Genomic DNA, 22636 nt, shown 5'->3' with positions numbered 1-22636 from the left:
TGTTGAGAATTCTCTGTTTAGATCTGTAGCCCATTTTTAAATGAGATTGTTTGGTATTTTGATGTCTAGTTTCTTCAGTTTTTTATATATTTTGGAGATCAGTTCTCTATCAGAAATAGGGTTGGTAAAAATCTTTTTTTCCATTCTGTAGACTGTGTTTTTTTCTTATTTCCCATGTCCTTTGCCTTATAGAAGCTTCTCAGTTTTTGTTGTTGCTCTCAATGTCTGTGCTATTGGTGTTACATTAGGAAGTTGTCTCCTGTGCCTATGTGTTCAAGGCTACTTCGTACTTTTTCTTCTATCAGGTTCAGTGTAACTGGATTTATATTGAGGTCTTTGATCCACTTGGACTTGAGTTTTGTGCCTGGAGATAGATAGGGATCTATTCACAATCTTCTACGTGTTGATATCCAGTTATGCCAGTACCATTTGTTGAAGATGTCTTCTTTTTTCCTTTGTACAGTTTTGGCTTCTTTGCCAAAAACCAGATTAATGTCAGGGTCTTCAATTAGATTCTACTGGGCCACATGTCAGTTATTATGTCAATACCAAGCTGTTTTTATTACTATAACTCTATAGTGGAGCTTGAGGTCAGGGATGGTGATGCCTCTATAAGTTGCCTTATTATAAAGGGTTGTTTTACCTATCCTGGGTTTTTTTGTTTTTCTGTATGATGAAGTTGAGTGCTGTTCTTTCAAAGTCTGTGAAGAATTGTATTTCAATTTTGATGTGGATTGCATTGAATCTGTAGATTGCTTTTGGTAAGATTGCCATTTTTATTATGATGGTTCTACTTATCAATAAGCATGGAGTAACTTTCCATTTTCTGATATCTTCTTCAATTCTTTCTTTAAAGACTCAAAGTTCTTGTCATACAAGTCTTTCACTTGCTTAGTTAGAGTTATCCCAAGGTATTTTATATTATTTGTGGCTATTATAATGGTTGATTTTTTTTATTTCTTTCTTACCCAGTTTATCATTTGTATATAGGAGAACAACTGATTGTTTTGAACTAATCTTGTATCATGCCACATTACTGAAGGTATTTATCAGCTGTAGAAGTTATCTGCTAGAATTGTTTTTGGTCACTTATGTATACAATCATATCATCTGAAAATAGCAAAAGTTTGACTTCTTCCTTTCCAATTTGTATCCCCTAGATATTTGTTGTTGTTGTTTTTTTGCTCTATCAAGGACTTTGAGTACTATATTGAATAGATATAGGGAGAATGGTCATCCTTGTCTTGTCCCTGATTTTAGTGGACCTGTTTTGAATTTCTCCCCATTTAATTTGTTGGTGGTGGTTAGCATGTTGTAAATTGCCTTTATTATGATTGGGTACATTCCTTGTATTCCTGATCCGTCTAAACCTTTGTCATGAAGGGGTGTTGGATTTTTTGAAGGTTTCTTCAGCATCTAGTGCTGTGGGATGGTCTGTATGTCAAATGTGTTGCTGATTGGTCAATGAATCACTGAATGGTCAGTGGCCAGGCAGGAAGTATAGGCGGGACTAACAGAGAGGAGAATTGAGAGAACAGGAGCTTGGGGAGGGAGACACTGCCAGCCGCCATCAGGACAAGGAAGATGTAAAGTACCGGTAAGCCACAAGCCACGTGGCAAGGTATAGATTAATAGAAATGGATTAATTTAAGCTGTAAGAACAGTTAGCAAGAAGCCTGCCACGGCCATACAGTTTGTAACCAATATAAGTCTCTGTGTTTATTTGGTTGGGTCTGAATGGCTGTGTTACTGGCGGGTATCAGAGATTTGTCCTGACTGTGGGCAAGGCAGGAAAACTCTAGCTACAATCTAGTGTGATGATCTTGTGGGTTTTGTCTTTTAGTTTATTTATATGCAGCATTGCATTGACAGATTTGTGTATGTGCCATCTATACATTTCTGGAAAGAATCCTACTTGATCATTGTGCATGATTTTTTTCTGTGTTCTTAGATTCAGTTTGCCAGTATTTTATTGAGTATTTTTGCATCAATATTCACGAGAGAGATTAGTCGATTAGTCTGTAATTACCTTTTTTTTTTTTTTTACATCTTTGTGTGGTTTGAGTATCAGGATAACTGTAGCCTCATAAAAAGAGTTTGGCAATGTTCCTTCTGTTTCTATTGTGTGGAACAATTTGAAGAGTATTGGTAATAGCTCTTCATTGAAATTTTGCACTGAAATCATGTAGTCCTGGGCTTTTTATTGTTGGGACATTTTAATGAGTGTTTCTCTTTCTTTAGGTGTTATAGGTCTGTTTAAATTGTTTATCTAGTCTTGATTTAATTTTGGTATGTGGTATCTATCCATAAAATTGCCCATTTCTTTTAGATTTTCCAATTTTGTGGAGTACAGGTTTTTGAAGTAGGATCTGATGATTCTCTGGATTTCCTCATTGCCTGTTGTTATGTCTCCCTTTTCCTTTCTGATTTTGTTAATTTGGATATTCTCTCTTTGCCTTTTGCTTATGTTGGATGAGGGTTTGTCTATCTTGTTGATTTTCTCAAAGAAATGAAACTCTTTGTTTCATTAATTCTTTATATTGTTCTCTTTGTTTCTATTTTATTGATTTCAGCTCTCAATTTGATTATTTCCTGGCATCTATTCTTCCTGAGTGACTTTGCTTCTTTGTTCTTGAGCTTTCAGGTGTGCTATTAAGTGCTAGTGTGAGATATCTCCAACTTCTTTATGTGGACATTAAGTGCTATGAATTTTCCTTTTAGCACTGTTTTCATAGTGTCCTATAAGTTTGGGTATGTTGTACATTCATTTTCATTGAATTCTAGGAAGTCTTCAATTTCTTTATTTATTCCTTGACCCATTGGTAATTCAATTGGGCATTATTAAGTTTCCATGAGTTCTAGGCTTCTGGTAATTTATATTTTTGTTGAATTCTAACTTTAAGCCATAGTATTCTGATAAAATACAAGAAGTAATTAATTTTTTTGTATCTGTTGAGATATGCTTTGTAACCAAGTATTTGGTCAGTTTTAGAGAAGATTCCACAGAGTCCTGAGAAGAAGGTATATTCTTTTGTGTTATGGTGGAATGTTCTGTATATATCTCTTGAGTCATAACATCTGTTAGATCCCTCATTTCTCTGTTAAGTTTCTGTCTGGCAGATCTGTCCATTTGTAAGAGTGGGGTGTTGAAATATCCCACTATTAGTGTATGGGGTTTGATTTAAGCTTTAGTAATGTTTATTTTACATATGTGTGTGCCCTTGTATTTGGAGCATAAATTTTCAGAATGAGACTTCATCTTGATGGACTTTTCCAGTGATGAACATGTAATGTCTTTCCCAATCCCTTCTGATTGGTTTTAGTTTGAAGTCTATTTTGTTAGATATTAGGATAGCTACACTAGCTTGCTTCTCATGTCCATTTGATTGGAAAGACTTTTGCCCACCTTTTACTCTGAGGTAGTGTCTGTCTTTGAGGTTGAGGTGTGTTTCTTGTATGCAGCAGAAGGATGGATCCTGTCTGTATTCATTCTGTTATCTTGTGTTTTTTATAGGCAAATTGAGTTCATTGATATTAAGGGACGTTAAAGACCAGTGATTGTTAATTCCTGTTATCTTTTAATGGTAGTGTGTGTGTATTTCCCTTCTTTGGGGTTTGCTGCTGTAGGATTATCGATTGTCTGTGTTTTCATGGGTGCATCTAACTTCCTTAGGTTGGAGTTTTCCTTCTAGTGCTTTCTGAAGGGCTGGATTTGTGGATAAGTATTGTTTAAATATGGTATTGTTTTGGAATGTCTTGTTCACTCCATCTATGGTGATTGAAAGTTTTGCTGGGTATAGAATTCTGGGCTAGCATCTGTGGTCTCTTAGTGTCTGCTTAAAGTCTGTCCAGGACCTTCTGACTTTCATAGTCTCCATTGTGAAGTTGAATGTTATTCTGATGAGTCTGTCTTTATAAGTCACTTGGCCTTTTTCCTTTGCAGCTCTTAATATTCTTTCTTTATTCTATATGTTTAGTGGCTTGATTATTATGTGGCTAGGGTATTTTTTGGGTGGTGTAGTTTAGTTGGTGTTCAATAAACTTGTATCTTCATAAACATTTCCTTCTTTAGGTTGAGAAAGTTTCTTCTTTGACTTTGTTGAATATATTTTCTGTACCTTTGAGATGGTGTACTTCTCCTTTGTCTATCATTATTCTTAGATTTGGCCTTTTCATGGTGTCCCAGATTTCCTGGACATTCTGTATTATGACTGTTTTGGCTTTAGAGTTTTCTTTGGCTGACAATTCTCTTTCCTATACTGTGTTCTCCACACCAGAGATTCTCTTTCCATCTCTTGCACTGTTGTCTACCTCTCTCTTCCTCCAATCAGTGCAAGAGGTGTCTGTGTCTGAGGAAGCTGCTCTTGGGCCAATCTGTGCTGGCTGTGTTTGTGTCTCACGGGGCCACTCTTGCTCCAGTCAACACTCTTGGTCTAGTCAGAGAGCTCTTGATCTAATTGATGCTGGAGGATTCTGTGTCTAAGGAGCTACTGAGGTCACAGGGCAATGGATGGGTTTGGGGGAAGGAGTGTGTATTGTAGATTGCAGGGTCTGATGGGGGGGTTGGTGGGGAAGCCTGGTCACAGGAGTCTTTCCTACTGGCCTGCAACTGGGGCAGCAATGAGTGGTGTTGGGGACATGGATTGTGCCTCAGGGCCTAGGTCCTAGAGCACCAACCCTACTTTCAGTGCCTCCTTCCTTGTTCAGGTTTTTGCTGAGGGTATTCCCCATTTTGTTTAGAATGTACATTTTTTTTTGTGTATTCTAACGGTATGTTTCTATATCTTATTGTTTTCTCCAGATTGCCTCCATAGTGTGCACACAAATCCTCCACGCTGTCATGAGCAGTTCAGGTAAATGGATCAACTTAAAATCATGTATACACTCACTGAAGTAATTGGAGAAGTAATCTGAAAAAAATTAAATTGGTCACTTCACTATTCAGCTATAGCAAATTTCTTTTCAGTGGGCATAAAGATAATTTTTGTTGTTTACTATTTGTTATAGGTTCATTTCATTTTGTCCATATGTTACACTATTCATTGGTTTGAATAAGTTGTTGTTATATAATGATTGAGCAAACAGTTTACAGAACTCAGAATTACATGCATAATGAGACTAAAACTCTAAGAAATAATGGACATGTTCAAAAATATAAAAGACAGTTTTGATTGAAAAGCAACAAAGTTCTCTGATTTTCCTGTAATTTTTAACTTTTTAAATTGTGAAACTTGAAAAATAAAGTATATGAAATGAATGCAAATTGGGTTAACTGGCTTATACATTGCTACATTTATCATTAGAAGTGTATTTGAACAAATATAATCTATTCAGTGATATCTTATTATTTGTTGTGTTGCAGCCTGTGTCAACTTGATGCATGCAGTAAATTTTTGTTCAGTTTGAGTGATATCCCTGTGTATGTGCAGCAGATGCTTTCCTATGTCAAATGATTCTTCGTCATCTTCATCAAACACATGAAATTATTTTAGAATTGCAAGTATGCAAATGATGATTTCAGGCATCCAAATTTGCATTGGAAATGAGTAAATTATTCATTAACTTCTATTTTTTATTCTCAAAGCAAATTATTTTTTCTTATGTATTTTCAAAAGAAAATGCTGGTTCTAACTCAGGAAATTTATGATACTGCAACCAAAACAGATGCTTATATCCAGTAAATTGGAATAGGCCACTTGTTGTTATGAACTCTTTGACATGTAAGCTGAAAACAATGTAAAATAAAGATAAGACTTCACAGACCATGCTTCATTTGTGAATTTTTTCACAGTGAAAGGATAACCATTATGATATACAATATGTAGGTACTTTGAATATGTTCCTACCAATGGAAAGAAATCTTTATATAACTGGGGATGTAAGGTCAGTAGTAGAGTATATGACTAGCATGCATGGGTCCTGAGTTCAATTCCCAGTATGACACACAAAAACAAATTCCCTTTCAATATTATGAAATAATAAAATTCAAAGGCTTTGAAAATTGCAGCAAATCTGTTCCTAGAATTCTTTAGGATGACTGCAGGGACTAATGGCTTTACAGGTTTCCAAGAGTAAATGACAGACAAGACATTTCTACCAGGCCCTCCACACTATAGTGAGCATTGCAGAAGAGGGGAAGAAAATAAAACAGCATAAAGATAGGGCAGCCATGTGAAAAGCCATTTCTGGTCAATTACAGACAGACACTGCAATCATAAACACTCAAAAATTGCAGATGACAGTAATGGATCTTCACAATGGTGGACGTATAAACAGTCAGGAAGGGATGGAAGAGGGTGTAAGGAACTCATACAGCTCACTGCTGAATCAATGATTTCCTACTGATAGATTGAGGGAAAGACAGAGGCATTCTCTTTATTTGTGTACCCACTGGTGACTTCATAGGTTCTCATGGATCCTGCCAGTACAATGGTCACATCAATGTCATCAATTAAACTAAATAGACAAAGCAAAACCAAAAGTCATGAATCTGGTAAAGGCACAAAAATGTATATTAGCAGGATTCAGATGAAGATAAGATGGGGTAGTCTGAGAGAGCAAACAGAATGCATTGTATGCATGTATAAAATTGTCACAGAACTAGCTCAAATACCAAAAAAGAAATTGACATAATCAAAAGATAAGACATAATATAAATATAAATGTTGAAAGGGAAGTGAGCAAAAATCAGCGACTAAGGACATTTCTGACGTTTCTGATGCACTGTTTTGAGTAAGAGTACATAATAAAATAACTCAGTTATAGAAACTCAATTTCTTTTCCTTTGAAAGAATAGGTAATAAGCATTATCAAAATCAGTGCTATTGAAGATATGAAGTTTTCCCTTACTTTGACTCTTGAAGCTACACTGATTGTAATTCATTATGATAAAGTAAGCATATTTGTTGCATGTGTCTTCTTAGAAGACTTTAGAGATTGCTATAGCAATTAGATTTTATGAGCTAAACAAAGATGTTTCAGACAGAAGCTAGTAGAAAAAGGCTTATAAATTAGACCAGACTAAATGCTATGTGTGAACTTAAAGGCATGTTTAATAATGATTAAGCTAAAATTTATTTATAAAAACAAAGTGTGAATATTGTCTGAATTTTGTTTTCAGTTTACTAACTTTGTTCTGAGTTTCTTATGGATTGAATTGTTCTAACTCCATTTGATGAAAAACAGTTCTCCACTAAATTGCTTTTCATCTCACTCAGATGTATACATACACACTCATAACTATAGACACACACACACACACACACACACACACACACACACACACACATATATATATATATATATACACGTATAAGCATATATATTTCAACCACTGATGTAAATATTAGTATTAATTAAAACCAAACAGTTTATATTAGAGCTCAAATCTTCCAATCAAAATATTTATTGACATTAATTTTTCACTGTGAGGTATTCAGAAGTAAAATTAGGGGGTTATTTAAGAAGTAGTCAGATTATCTCAGCTCTGGATTAATAAATCATTAATGGTTTTGTGAAATAATGGGACATTGGGTTATGATGGTAGTAAATCTATCATAAAGACCTTGTTTCTCTCATATGCCCTCTGATATCTCACAACAAAGCTAGAGCTTTCAGAAAGTGTGAACAGTTTCAATTATATTCCTGTTCTTCCAAAACTCAACAAAAAGGCATTATATGGACCTCTGTTTTTATGCTTTTATTTTTATTTTATTGATTTATTTTGAGGCATGGTCATGCTGTACAGCCCAAGCTACCGTGCTTGGGCTGTACAGCATGACCTTAACCAATAATTCTATTGGTCCTTAACCAATAGAATGTCCTGAGTTGTATATACATTTCTTCTCCCTGCAGTATGACTTGTAAAATCCCTAAACTGATTACTAATAATGCTAGCAATAGATATTTCTTCCATGGAAGACATGACAATTCTCTGCTACTTGATGCACATTGCTTTATAATAATTTACTTTTCAAATATAGTTTGGAATTAAAATTATTCTTATACATATTATGTAAACTTATTGATTTCACCATGGTGATTAATGTGTTGCTCTTCTCAGCCCTCACCATATACTCTTACCCCCTCCCTGATCATATCCTGTTCTTTGCCAGCCCCTTACCTGCTTTCAAGCTATTATATTTTTTGTCTGTTTTCCACCTATGTGGGAAACTACATATCTCTGTCATTTTATTAATTAAATAGCTAATAAATTATTGCAAATTTTTTTAGTCACCTGCTGAATGGCACTAAAAACTCTTCTAGTTCTCCCAACAGTGAATAATCTCATAACAAATATCAGTTTATTGATATTGTTGATAAAACAATTGCATGTCTTTTGAAATATACATAGAGGTAATACAGCTAGATCATGTTATGTCTTTATTTTAGTTTTATAGAAATTACCATTCCATTTTTCTATATTGCTTATGATAATTTCCATTGCTCCCAACAGTATAAGACTTCTCTTACCTTTTCCTCTAAATTTCACCAGGATGTGTATATGTGTTTATATCTACAATGAAACATTTTGTGTTGTGATAGCTTCCATTCTGATTGAAACAGGTTGGAATTTCAGTATAGTTTTGATTTTCTTCTCTCACTGAATATTTTCTTGTGTGTCTTTTCAAGTAATTGGCTTGATATAACAATTGATTATTTATTTTTGATATTGTTGGACATTCTAATGCTAATATTGTTAATGTGGTAGGATCTAGAATACCCTAGTAGGGGGAAACCTCTGGTAAGGTCTATTTTTTCTATATACAGTTGAATAAGGAAGAGAAATTCACTGTAAATGTGAGCAACACTGTTCCATGAGCTGGCATTCTGCATTCAATCAAAAGGAAAGAGTAAGTCAAGACTCAACATCCCTCTCTGCTCTTGAGTTTGAATTTCATACAATCAGCTGTCTCAAGCCGCCATTTCCATTACTTACAGACTATGAGGAATGATGACCTTATATTATGAGCAAAAGTATGCCCTTCCTCCTTTAAGTTACTTTTGTCAGGTACTTTATCATTAAAAATAATATAACTAATATTTTTTGTTTAATGGCTCTTTTTTTTTCTGTGTGTACAGTTTTGATTACTTTCTTGTTTTTCAGAAGCATTTTAGTTTTTGGTTACCCTATCACAGTATTATTACTTTCATACGGTGATATTTCAATATCAGCTAGAAAACTGCCTGACAAAATATCTTGAAACATATTAGTATATTTTCTCCTATTAGTTGAAAGTTATAGATAATTTCTTATGGATTTTGATTAATTTTTAACTGTTTTTTATGAGGAATGAAATCACACTCTAAATTCTGGCTTCTACATCTGAATATCCAGCTTTCATGAAAACACTTGTGTTTGAAAGAAAATGGCCCCATCAAGAGTAGCACTATTAGGAGGTGTTGCTTTGTGGGAGTAGGAGTAGCCTTGATGGATGAAGTGTTTCACTGTGGAGGAAGGCTTTCAGGTCTCCTATGCTCAAACTACACACAATGTTACACTCAGTTCAATTTCTGTTGTCCAGGGATCAAGATGTAGAACTCCTTCTCCAGCACCATGTCTGCCTGCACACTACAATGAAGATCATGGACTAAAACTCTAAAACTGAAGCCAGCCTGAATTAAATGTTTTCCTTTATAAGAGCTGTCATGGTAATGATGTCTCTTTATAGCAATAGAAATCCTAACTAACACACACTTGATCAGTCGTCTGTCCATTCTGTAATATGCTTTTCCCAGTGTTATGTAGGATCAGTTAATTGCTGATGCTTAAAAAATTGCTGCATCCTTCCCTTTTCCCCATTGTTGTAAGTGAAATAAATACCTTTTGTCTTTATGCTCCCCCAACTGTCTCTGTAGTGTGCCTTGAATTAGATATTAGGAGGACTCCAGTATGGTTCCTTTGCTGTTTTGATTTTCAAAGAATTTTCACTTAAATATGAACTTCAGAATTTTTTGTACTGCTTTCTCTTTTGGTTGTTGATGTGTCTTTGCCAAGGCTTGGTATCAGGATATTGGTGACTTTGTAGAATTAGATAAAAAGATTTTTTTTAATTTATGGAATAGTTTGAGAAAATTTGGTATTAATGCTCTAAAAGCCAGCAAGGAACACCGGTAATGGAGAACTTTCTCTGTTCAGAGGCTTTTTAAAATACTGTTTCAGCTCCATCACCTATTACCCTTTTTAAAATTCCTATTTGTTCTTTTGGTTTGCATTTGTTCATACCTTATATACTGTCTAACAATTTGGAATCTAGTGCTTTGAAATATTCCCTAAATATTCTTGAGTTTCAGTACTATTACTGTAATGTCCCTTTTTAGTCCAAATTTTATACATTGTAGACTTTCTGGATTCCTTTTGGATAATTTAGATAATTGTTTGTCAGCTTCTTTATTTTTACTATTATTGATGCAATCTGTAGATAAACCTTTTTCCCTATTTCTATTAGATGTGTGTAGAGTTCTCTTTTCAATGTGAGCTTTGAAGATTTTTGTGTCAGGCTGACATATTTCTAACAAGTCCTCTTGTAATAATCACGTGGTATTTTTTGGATTTTAGCACAGAACATCCCATATGAAAGCAGGAGATTGATTTCTGTGGGATAATGCTTTTGTACACTGGTTTACTAAGACACTGATTGGCCAGTAGCCAGGCAGGAAGTGTAGGCAGGATAAGTAGACAAGGAGAATTCTTGGAAGAGGAAGGCTGAGTCAGGAGATGCCAGCCCACCATCCAGGGAGCAGCATGTAATGACACACAGGTAAAGTCATAGAAAATGTAGCAACATATAGATTAACAGAAATGGGTTGAGTTTAAGTGTAAGAGATAGTCAATACTAAGCCTGAGCTAATGGCCAAGCAGTTTTAATTAATATAAGCCTCTGTGTGTTTACTTGGGTCTGAGCAGCTGTGGACCAGGTGAGGCACAGGAAAACTTCAGCTACAACTGTGTGTTTCTGCAGCCTTGTTTAGTGACACTGGGACTACAGACAAATGTGACATAGGCAGCAGAGGATTGTCCTCTGAGCTCCTCTTGTTGTGAGATGGATTTCCTCAGGCACTGTATTAAGAGTAGCTTTGCTGCTTGAGAGTGATTCTATGTTGGTTGTATCTATCATGTTAAAATATTTGAAGCCATATTCTTCTATGTGAAACTGTGAGTAAATATAAGTCCCTTATGGAGAGAGAGGGCGTTCAGGACTAGAGTAAAAGTGACTCAGATTAACATGATCTGCCCAGGTCAAACTTAAATTGATATAAGAGGCCCATGTGACATTAACAACTGCTGGTTTTTGTTGCTTTCATCGTTTCCATTCTCTGTCCACTGTGGGATCACTTTTTCAGAAGGGAGGCCTCAATCTTCAGCTTGGCTACAAAACGCTAAGAGCTTATGCCCTATTTCCTTTAACATGGAACTACGTGTCAAAATTTTTCCATACCTGAATAATTTTTGAAGCTGTGCTCAATTTTTTGAAGGAGAAAAGGGATAGGAGCTCAACTGAACTGCAAATCACAGTAACCTTCACATAATGTAGTGAAATGTCATGAAGCCTGGAGCAGGTGCTTTTTAAAACATGGAAGCAATGTTCCTAAGTGAAGAGTCATAGGAACATCTTGGATTATCCATGTGGTGGTGACATAATATTAACTGGATCTCCATAGATGGAGAGAGTTTGAGCAATTTATTTCTGTAGACACTAATGCAAATATAGCATGGGATTTGCATTGCTGTTCTGACTCCAAGAATCTGTTAACTTATTAAAGAAGTAAGCTGAATCAGAGAAGAAAATAGATAATCATCTACAGATAAGAATTTTGGGATACAAGCAAAGGCATCTGTTTCCCTTTTGCGTTAACTTGGTTTAACACTTCAATCCTATTTCCAAAGTATTTGTTTTCTAAATATAGGCAGACTTACCAACACTGATTACACTAGTTACTTTTCTCATTGCTATGATTAAATTCCCAACAGAATCATTTAAGGGAGAATTTTTACCCTGACAAATGGTTTGAGGGATAGAGTTTATTATGTAAGGTAAGACTTAACAGTGAGCATGGCTCACACATACAGCAATGGCATTTGAAGTAGTTGGTTGCTCTGTTGGCAATTAAGAAGTAAAGAGGTACCTGAGGAAAGACAGCCAACCAGTCAGGCAGCCCACTTCCCCTCTATTTGATCCAATTCTCAATGTTTTAGAATCTCTCAAAACAGTCTCACCATCTGGGTATCAGGTATTTAAGCATATGAGCCTATGGGAAATATTTCTCATTTAAACCGTGGCATGGTCCCTAAAAGCTCACCCTCACATCACAACACATTCACTCCAACTTCTAAAGTTCTTATAAACTTTAGTTTGAATATTTGAAACATCTTCAGAGAATGAAGTCAATCTCTGTAAGCCACTGTATAAACACTAATTAAATGGAAAACTTCCAGCAAACAAGGGCGCAAAATGAATATCCCATTCCCAAAGAGGCAATATTAGAAAACAAAAGATTAAGTTAAGGAAAGTCCAGAATCCAGCAAGGCAAAGGTCACATCTTGCAACTTTGTGTCTAGCATCCCAGTTATGTGGTGGCTTCTCCTCCGTTTGGTCTTGGTATTCCTGCTGCACAAGTCCTCTTGCCTGCAGCGTATGTGACCCACAGATTCCATTTACCTGTAGCTTTCCTCAGTGTCTGCCTCCATTTTCCTGACATCATGCAGTTTTTATTACAGCTAATGCTTGACCTGCACAGCTTCATGCCCAGCTTACAAAATACCCCCACGCAGGGGATCTGACCCTGCTACATACTGCCCAGTCTCATTCCCTTTTGGTATCCTTGGAAAAGACCAAACTGCCCCCCATGTTCACATTCTCCTTTCTTTCATAACCAGGGCTACATGAGTGAATCAGCCTGATTCTGTAGTGAGCTCAATCTGTAGCCTGGTCCATCTGACCATAGCTTCAGCAGCATGGCACATTAGGGCAGATGAACTTAGTGAAACACCACCTGAATTGTTGTTTTGGAAAAGAAGGGAACCCTGTAGGGTTGTTTCTTTTTGGCTATCTGATTTAAGATAAATTTGAATATTTAAGACTTAGTGTCCTCTGCAGGCTACTTGTTTGTATCAATCTATTCCATGGTTTTAATGCAAATGGTGGATTCGAGCCCAGATTGTGATACTCCTTTTAATAATGAGAGCAGCTTTGTCCTCAGGTTTAAAGATGTTCATATTTCATTTCTTAACAAGCTGCACATATCTTTATTTCTTTATATTCCACTTTCTGATGTCTGCTCATATAAACCCAGGTATAAGCAATAAATTGTAACCATACCACAGCACAGCACGAATCTGTCTTGAAATTTTCCCTAACAAACAAATCAATTAATTGTTTTTTATTCCAAGATCAAACTAGCTTTCAGGACACATGTATCGTGAAGCTAAATGCCATGTCATAATGAAACTTAAAAGACTTTTCCTACTTCTGAACTCTGAAGCTAACCATAACTGCACATTCGGCATCTCCGGATCCTCAGCACTTCTATCAGAATGGTTCATTAAATGATATTGACAGAACTCTTGATTTCTGTACCTCACAGTTCCAGATTCTTCTTCCTTCTTCCTAAAAGCCAGGTACAGAGGCCTGTGTCAGGCTTAGTACAGCAATGACGCAGCTCCTGGTGCTGATGTTTCATTTAGTTTCCTTCCCATCGCTGTTACCAAGTATTTAATAAGAATCAGCTTAAGGGGAGAATAAGTTATTTTGGACCCTGATCTGAAAAGATAGAGTTCATTGTGATGGAGAAGACATGAAAACAGAGACTCCATGTCAATCGCAGCATGCTCCAGCTTTTCCTCATTTCTATGGGCCAGGAAATAGGAAGCTCAAGGAAGAAGTGTCTTAAGGCTGGAACCCAATGTTTCTCAAACTTCCTAATGCTATGACCCTCAAAATACAGTTCCTTATGTTGTGGTATCCCTCAACCATAAAATTATTTTCATTGCTACTTCCTAACTGTAAATTTGCTACTATTATGAATTTTAATGTAATTATTTTTGGAGATTGAGTTTCAGCACAGGAGTCACAACCCACAGTTTAACCCACTGCTGCTATAACCTATAATGACACTAAATCTTATGACCTATTACAACACCTAAAACATCTCCAGCTGTGGACCAAGTACTTAAATCATAAATCTGTAGGAGACATTTCACATCAAAATTATAATGCTGAGTTACCTGAAAATAATATATGCTCAATCACTGTATTTCAAGTTTTTTCAGGTCTTAAATTATCAATGTTAGAACAGGTGCAGCATAAAAATGTAACACTAATGAAACTTTCCTATTCATCCTTTCAATTAGTATAGGCTTATACTGTACTTTAAAACTGATGTCATATTTAAGATTATATATCCCCTTATTTTCATTAATTTATTATAAAATTAAATTGGTACTACATTTTTATTTCAAAAAACACTTTTTGTTTGAAAAAATAAATACATCCAACTCAGGAAAATAGAAAATTATAAAAAACTCACAAGATGAATTTAACTCTCATGATACATATAGAAATGCATATATATTAAAGGTTTAAAATTGGAATTGAGAGCTTGAAATATATTTTAAACTCAACTTGTCACTAGAATATCATAACATCAAGGCCAACAGTTTACATATCCTTTTTGTAAGTTTCTAACATATCATTTTCTTTAATTCACTTCAGAAATATTCCAGAATTCTAGTGACTTCTGACCATAAGACAAAGAAATTATAGAACACGTACAACATGTTAACATGGGTTACAAGATTCTGTATGTCAGAAAACAAATGAATTCTGGAGGCTAGTAAAACCTCTCTGGTGAAGAAAAGACCTGCACATCCAGTTCTAGGGGACTGAATGCCCTATGCTGGCCTCGTTGGGCACCAGGAACCTATTTGTAAATATATATATATATATATATATATATATATATATATATATATATATATATATATGAATATATATTCAGGCAAACACTCAAGCCTACAAAATAAAAATAAATATTTATTAAAAATTTAGATTCTGGGGTTGATATCAGAACCTACAGAAAGTCTACCTACTCATCAAAGCCTGGAACTCAAGCCCCAGGATCCCTATTACCTTGTACTAGTCTCAGTGTGGACATAAACATAGAGAACATGTTTACTGTATTTGGCATACGGATGATATGTGTGATATTGTTCAGACTTAATAGTGTATCACTTTTTAATACAAATATGTTATTGAACGTTATTTATTTTTACTTTATGTGTATGAATGTATGACCTGTATATATGTCCATGCACCATGTCTGTGAAGTGCCCACAGAGGCTGGAAGCAGATGTCAGATCCTCTGAGACTGGAGTTACAAATAGTCTTGAGATAGAATACAGGTGCTGGGGATCTAACCCAGGTTCTCTGAAAGAGAAATCAGTAGTCTTTACAGCAAGCTGTCTCTCCAGTCCCAAAGTAAATAACTGTTAAAGAGTCATTTTAATTATGTATCCTTATGTATGTGTTGATGTTTGTTTATTATTCTCTTGGTGGGCCCGCCACCATTCTCCCAAATAAATTACACAGAGTTTTCTTCTTAATTACGAATGCCCAGCCTTAGCTTGGTTTGTTTCTTGCTAGCTTTCTGTCACTTAAATTATCCCATATGGCTCTTCCTTCTAGGTTTTTCCCATTCTCTTACTTCTGTAAATATTACTCTTATTCCACAACTTGCTATGTATCTGGGTGGTTGGCCCTGGCATCCTTCTCTTTCTCTGGCTAATTGTTCTTCCTCCCAGATTTCTACTTCTACTTATCTTCTCTACCTGTCAGCTTGCCTACCCTTTCCCCTGTCTTGCTATTGTGTAGCTGAAGTTTTCTTGTGTCCTGCCTGTTTCTATAGCCACTCAGACCCTAGTAAACACACAGAGGCTTATATTACTTATAAACTGTATGGTCATTAGCTCAGGCTTATTACTGACTAACTCTTACACTTAAATTAACCCATAATTCTTATTTTGTTTAGCCATGTGACTTGGTACCTTTCCTCAGTTCTGCCTTGTCATCTTGCTTCCTCTGTGTCTGGCTGCTGACTCCTGACTTAATCCTCCTTTCCCCAGAATTCTCCTCTCTGATTGCCCCACCTATACTCCCTTCCTTTATTTATCAACCAATCAGAGCAACACATAATCACAGTATACAGAATGACATCCCATAGCACTATTAGCTGTTCAACTTTTTATTAAACCACTAGGTGTTTTACATAGGCACAGTAACACAGCTTCACAGAGTTAAACAAATGCAACATAAACAAAAGTAACATACCTTGAAATAACATTCTTCAACATTTGCCCCATTTTGCCTAAATAAAAGGAAATGTTTTGTCTGTAACATAGTAAAACTATACACAATAACAGTTTTCAAGAGTTACATTTACAATATTAACATTTGGAGTTAGCATATTCAGAAAAATAATGCATTATCTATCCTATCTTAGTGAATCCAAAGTTTCACACCTAACTTACTTTATCATAACTAAGGAAAACTGTAATTATAACTCTCTAATCTTCAATGCAATCAAAGACCCAGAATGATGTAATATTATCTAACAACAGAGACATTTGACTGCCTGAACAGTCACCCAAAGATCCTCTGTAATGTCTGGGCATCTATCTTCAGCCTACAGGCCTAGAGTATCAGGCAGACTTCTCAGTGAGGCAGGAAATTTGAAGGACTGTCCTGCCTTTTATTTGCAAAGTTCATCAGTCACTTTCCTCTGTGCCCTGCAGAATATCTGACAGACTCTTCTGTGATGCAGGAATTTTGAAGGACTGTTCTGCATTTTTTTGGTAAATTCAACAGTTTTTTTTTTCCTGTATATCCTGCATGTCCAGTTTTCACAGTACATTGTCAGCAGTAGAAGACAAGAACAGTTTCTTTGCCCAGTGGCTAACACTGCCACATTGAAAGAGAATTCTATAAGGAGTTTCTTCATTGCCCATCATCGCTGAAGTAAATTGGTGGTGTCAGGAGCAGATGTGTTTCATTGTCCTGAAAAGCCCTAAGTTAACAAAACATTTTAAATGCCATATTCTGTGTGTCTTTGAAAGGTTTCAACACCATCTAAGTATCTAAAATATATCTCTATATGATCTGAAAAGCATATCAAACATATCTATAAATTTGATTGTTATAAATGACTAGCTATTAACCTGTATTTCCTGATTATCCTATATAGTTATAACAACTTTCAAAAATTAGAATTTCACCTTACATTTTAAAATAAACAACATAGATACAATACCTTAAATAAGAAATAAACATATATACAATATGTTGTAACAAAAATAATCTTAAATTTTTATCAATATACAAAAATCTTTTAAACAAGAGTAGAAACATATGTACAATGTAACAAAAAAACTTTAAATTTATATTAATGTACTATATTCCCCTAAATGATAACAAACATCCATAACCCATCAAATAACCAAAAATGACCCATCACCCACAACTCTTAGGAATGTGGGCATAGTTTTCACTAAACTGCTTCCTGCTTGCTGTGGGTGAAGGCATCTTTAGGGGTCCCTGTGAAAATTTTGTAATAATGACCAAGTCCCAGAAAGACCAGCAGTAACGTTTGTTGATAGATATCATCTGTCAAGTTTCAGGAGGTCTTGCCATTCAAACTTGATACAAATCAACCTTGAAGGAATCCACAGCCTCTCATCTCCTGTGGGAACAAAATTAGAAAGCATTTTTTATTTCCATTTGACAAATATAGTTTTCGACTTTTTTTAAAAAGTTGTTTCTGAAGTATCTAGATTGTTCAATTTAGCAGTCCAGTTCACAATCCCATGTGTCCCAGCAGCTGTCTTTTGCATCTCAACAAATTCATCAAAAAAAATTCAAAATCAGCACAATAACATACAGGATCTTCAGCCTTTTTTGACCATATGTGCAGATCTTTAAACTACTAACCTACACCTGAGTCGTGCCCATGTGCCTCTAAGTTGGCTCTGCCCCAGCTCCCAAAAAAATGACACAGAGGATTCTTCTTCATTATGAATGTCCAGTCTTAACTTGGTTTGTTTGTTGTCAGCTTTTCTTAACTGACAACAATTTTAAATTATCCTATCTTTTGCTTCAGATTTTCCTATTCTCTTACTTCTGTAAATCTTTTTTTTTTTTTTTTTTTTTTTTTTTTTTGGTTTTTCGAGACAGGGTTTCTCTGTGTAGCTTTGCGCCTTTCCTGGAACTCAGTTGGTAGCCCAGGCTAGCCTCGAACTCACAGAGATCCGCCTGGCTCTGCCTCCCGAGTGCTGGGATTAAAGGCGTGCGCCACCACCGCCCGGCTACTTCTGTAAATCTTACTCTTACTCTGGCTGTATAGCTGGGTGACTAGCCCCTAGAGTCCTCCTCCTTCTCTGGCTACTTCTCCTTTTTCTCTCGGATTTCTTCTATTTATCTTCTCTGCCTGCCGCATGCCCACCTGTTCTTTCTCCTGCCTTGCTATTGGCAGCTCAGCTTTTTATTGAACCATCAAGGGTTTTAGACAAGCACAGTATAACATAGCTTCACAGAGTTAAACAAATGCAGCATAAATAAATGTAACACACCTTACAATAATATCCCCCAACATGTATGTACATGTAGTGCACATTTGCAGAGGTTCCCGCAGATGCCACAAAAGGGTATTGGTTTTCATGGAGCTGGAGTTTTGGGTGGATTTTAGATTCCCAATATATTTTCTGGGTCTTGAACTCTGGTCCTGAGGAAGAGCCAGGAGTCTTTATTTCTGAACCATGTCTCTGGCCTCAGTAACTCACTTTTGAATTTGAAAATATGCTCCTAAGTCTATCCTTCATTCAGATTATGACAATGAGATTTACTGAATATTTTATTTTGAAATTAATCCTTTCAATACAGTTTTCTTTGTTCCCTAAAGCTCAGAGATCATTGTGGACACAGGGGCAGATAGATTGTATAAACAAGAAGAACAGGGACAAGTCTATGAATTTATGTCTCCCAGAAATGTCAGAACCCATATCCATAGTATCTCACCATCATTACCGTCTAAACATGGGTTCAACAAGGACAAAAGCAACAAGCATTCTAATATGGACAAGGGAGCATCAGGCTGCCTCAGTTATAACAGAAAGAAGAGGGAGTTATAAATGCTGAGAGCTGGAGAATTAGCCTTTCCCAGGGAAAAGCATGAATTTGGCTGTCAACTTACAGGTCAGGCCTGTAAATGCACATTAAAGAAACATTATAAAGACTGAACAAGTTATAAATATGTATGTAGGAACAAAAATATAATACATGTATCATATTAAATATTTACTATATATCATTATGTGAATGCAAAAACAATTAATGGGAAAAAGGACCATGCAGTAGAAAGAGAGAAGAAAAGGTTTATGGAAGGGTTTTGAATGGGGAAAGGGAAGAAAAATATATAATTGTGTTATAATCTCAAGATAAAAGAAACACATTTTTAATATTTTTATTAATTTTTCAGAATTTCATACATTATATTTTGAACATTTATTTCCTCTCTCAACTGCTCCCAGATTAACCACTCCCTTTATACCTATAAACTTAGTATTTTAATATTCTTTCACACATTGAGCCAAATTTTTGCTTCCTGTACACTCTTTTCTAATACATACTTGATTAATATGCACATACTCAACATACACCCAAAGACACACAGACCACACAAACTTAGACACGATAATGATTCTGATCACTGAGAAAAGAAATATATTTGATAACACTTTAGGTTTCTCTTTGATTGTCAATGTTTCCAAGTAAGCTATTAAAGTTAATTATTGAAAAAATTTAGTGATTTAATAGCTTGAAAAGTTTAAGTTCTTACAAGTTTAAAGAATTTAAAGTGCTGTTACTTCCTCCAAAATCCTGACTTATCCATGCTGTAAAATCTCCAAAAGTACAAGGGATTTCTAAAGATTTCTTACCCAGGGAAAGATTTCCCAAGCTTCTCTGCAATAGCCAAACAAACACTAAAGCTTAGGGCAACACTGGCCTCATTTGTGATTCTTTCCTTGTAACAGGACAAAAGTCTTCCTTGAACTATAGATCTAGCACTTGCACTTTATAGAACTGCTCACTTAAAAAAAATTCAACTTTGCATTGTTTGAAAAGGATAGCACATAGGATGTGATGCTAGTCATCATTTAAAATAGAAAAAAATTCATTCAATAAAACTAGACTTTATTTTGTTCCTTTCCTTTTAAAAATACGTTTATTAAATTTTTATTGTGATAAAATACAGGATTATGTAAAGGATACATAAACCTACATATTTGCCAAGAAATAACTGGCAATACATTATCATTAAAAAATGAGTATAATAAAAAATGATTATTGAGTACAAAGAAATAAGTTTCATGGTACTTTTAATAATAAGGTGATTGATTTTATTGAAAATGAAGGGTAATTTTTTAGACTAGAATTTAGGGTGGTCTAAGAAGATGCGAAACTTTCCTCCTATCATAAATTATCTATTTTAATTTGTATTGATTTTGTAAGGTATAATCAAATTTTATAAAACAAAGGGACATGAAATTCATATTTATAGCTATTATTAGCTTCCCAATACAAAATGCATCAATAAGATATATACCAGTAGCATTTTGTTACTTATTCTTAGAATATGACAATAACCTATATCCAATGACCAAATATACCATCATAGGATTAATTATTTGAAACCAATGAAACAAATAATTGATGCAACATTATGAACTAGTAATGCATCAGAGTAGACAAACAAATACTTAAAATTATTAATTTGAGTGTGGTAAAGTTAAAGCATTAAATGCAGAAACATCACAGCAGCAACCACAATACTGAATTTTCCATATTCTTTTTAATTATCTTTGACAAATTCATTCTCTCCCCTAATCTGTTTTCCATATTCTTTGTAATTATCTTTGACAAATTCATTCTCTCCCCTAATCTTCCATGGATTATAAAAGCTGAATGTATGACCTATAAAATCAAAAAATTACCTGTTCAAGTTTTACTAAGTATCATTCTAAGAGACATTGAAAAGAAAGAGAAAAACATCTCAGTGTACAGAACTTACATTCTAGTACTGAACATTAACCATAAACGTGATAAATAATTAAATTATATTCTATTGACATTGTCCTATTGAAAACAGAATAACCTAAATGGGTTTTGAACTGTTTGTGGAAACTGATAGTTTTCAATTGTGTTGAGATAACAGAAAAGAGTTAAGGGGGTGAGCAATGCTGATCTCAGAGTTATAGAATGGAGAGTAATGTGAAATAGGAGGGGCTTTTAGAAACATGCGACAAATAGCTCATCTTTTTTTTGGAAGATAAGTTTGTAATTATATTTATGTACAGAAAACTTAGCAGTGTACATTTAACCCAATGTAGTGGCGAGTTCTTTGGCCTTTGCCTTTTCCAGCTTGGCAATGTGAGCCACAGATTTAGGCGGCGGATCTCATCATATCTGTCGTAATTGGTGCTGATAGCTTCCACCAGCTTAGCCAGAGCACCCTTGTCTTCCGAGTTAACCTGTGTGAAGGCAACAGTGGTGCGTGTCTTCCTGTGGACCAGCCGCCCCAGCCTGGCCTTTCCCTTGATGATGCAGTAGGGGACCCCCATCTTTGACACAGGGCAGGCAGGAAGATCACTAGTTCATTGGGGTCTACATCGTGGGCAATCACCACCAGCTGAGCCTTCCTCTTCTCCACCAAGGTGGTGACTGTATTGACCCCCGCTCCGAGGACAGAAGCTCTCTTAGTTGGGACGCCCCCTTTGCCAGCAACTTTCTTCTCAGCATGGGCCAGCAGCCTTTGCCTCTTCTCCTGCTTTGTCTTGGGCCTGTACTTGTGAGCAAGCCTAAGCAGCTGGGTAGCTGCTTGCCGGTCCAGGGCCCGTGGGAACTGGTTAACGGCAGGAGGTGCTTTGAGCCCCTTGTAGAGGATGGCTCTTTGCCGCTGCAGCCTAATGTAGCGGGGCCATTTGCCAAGCGTGTGAGATCTCTTTTGGGCTGGATGTCCTGCCCAATGCCGAAGTTCTTAGGCCTTTTCTCAAACAAAAGATTCACCACCTTTTTGGCCTCCTGTTTCTTCATGATGGCGGGGGCCGGGGCCACCTTCTTCCCCTTGACCTTCTTTCCCTTGGGCATTCTTAATAACAGAAAAGCATCAGTCTCTAAAGAGGCAAATAATGCACGAAGAATATTTCTGGTATCATTCTACTTTAGTTTGCACAGAGTATAAATCAATATCACTTTTTGAGACTGATACTAGAAAGTGAAGTGTCATGATTAAAGAAAACAAGATTACAAGCCAGGCAGTGTGATTTGCCTGTAGCCCCAAAACTCTAGGGGCTATGAAAATAGTGTTAGGCTGATTTTAAGGCCATCCTGTGTGGCAAAATTAAGTCCTAGATATTGATAACTTGCATTAAAAAATTAAATGATAATAAATAAAGGAGAGTATAGAAAGTATCCCCACAGAAAAATGGAAAAGTGTATTAGTAACACTGCTGTTTTTCACCAGACTCGGTACTCAGTTTTTAAATTTAACTCATGATGTTGATTGTCACAAATGTAAGTTTTCTCGTGTA

At 35.7% G+C, this 22636-nt stretch overlaps 1 pseudogene; it reads right to left on the bottom strand.

The window, feature by feature from the left end:
• Positions 1-21422: 21422 nt before the first annotated feature.
• Positions 21423-22196, bottom strand: LOC128118158 (60S ribosomal protein L7a-like; annotated as a pseudogene).
• Positions 22197-22636: the final 440 nt, after the last annotated feature.

This window comes from Peromyscus californicus, unplaced genomic scaffold (assembly GCF_007827085.1).
Source record: "Peromyscus californicus insignis strain IS unplaced genomic scaffold, ASM782708v3 Scaffold_22__1_contigs__length_63687245, whole genome shotgun sequence".
Lineage (NCBI taxonomy): Eukaryota > Metazoa > Chordata > Mammalia > Rodentia > Cricetidae > Peromyscus > Peromyscus californicus.
Note: the sequence above shows the minus strand (reverse complement) of the source record. Positions and strands in the feature narration are given on the sequence as shown.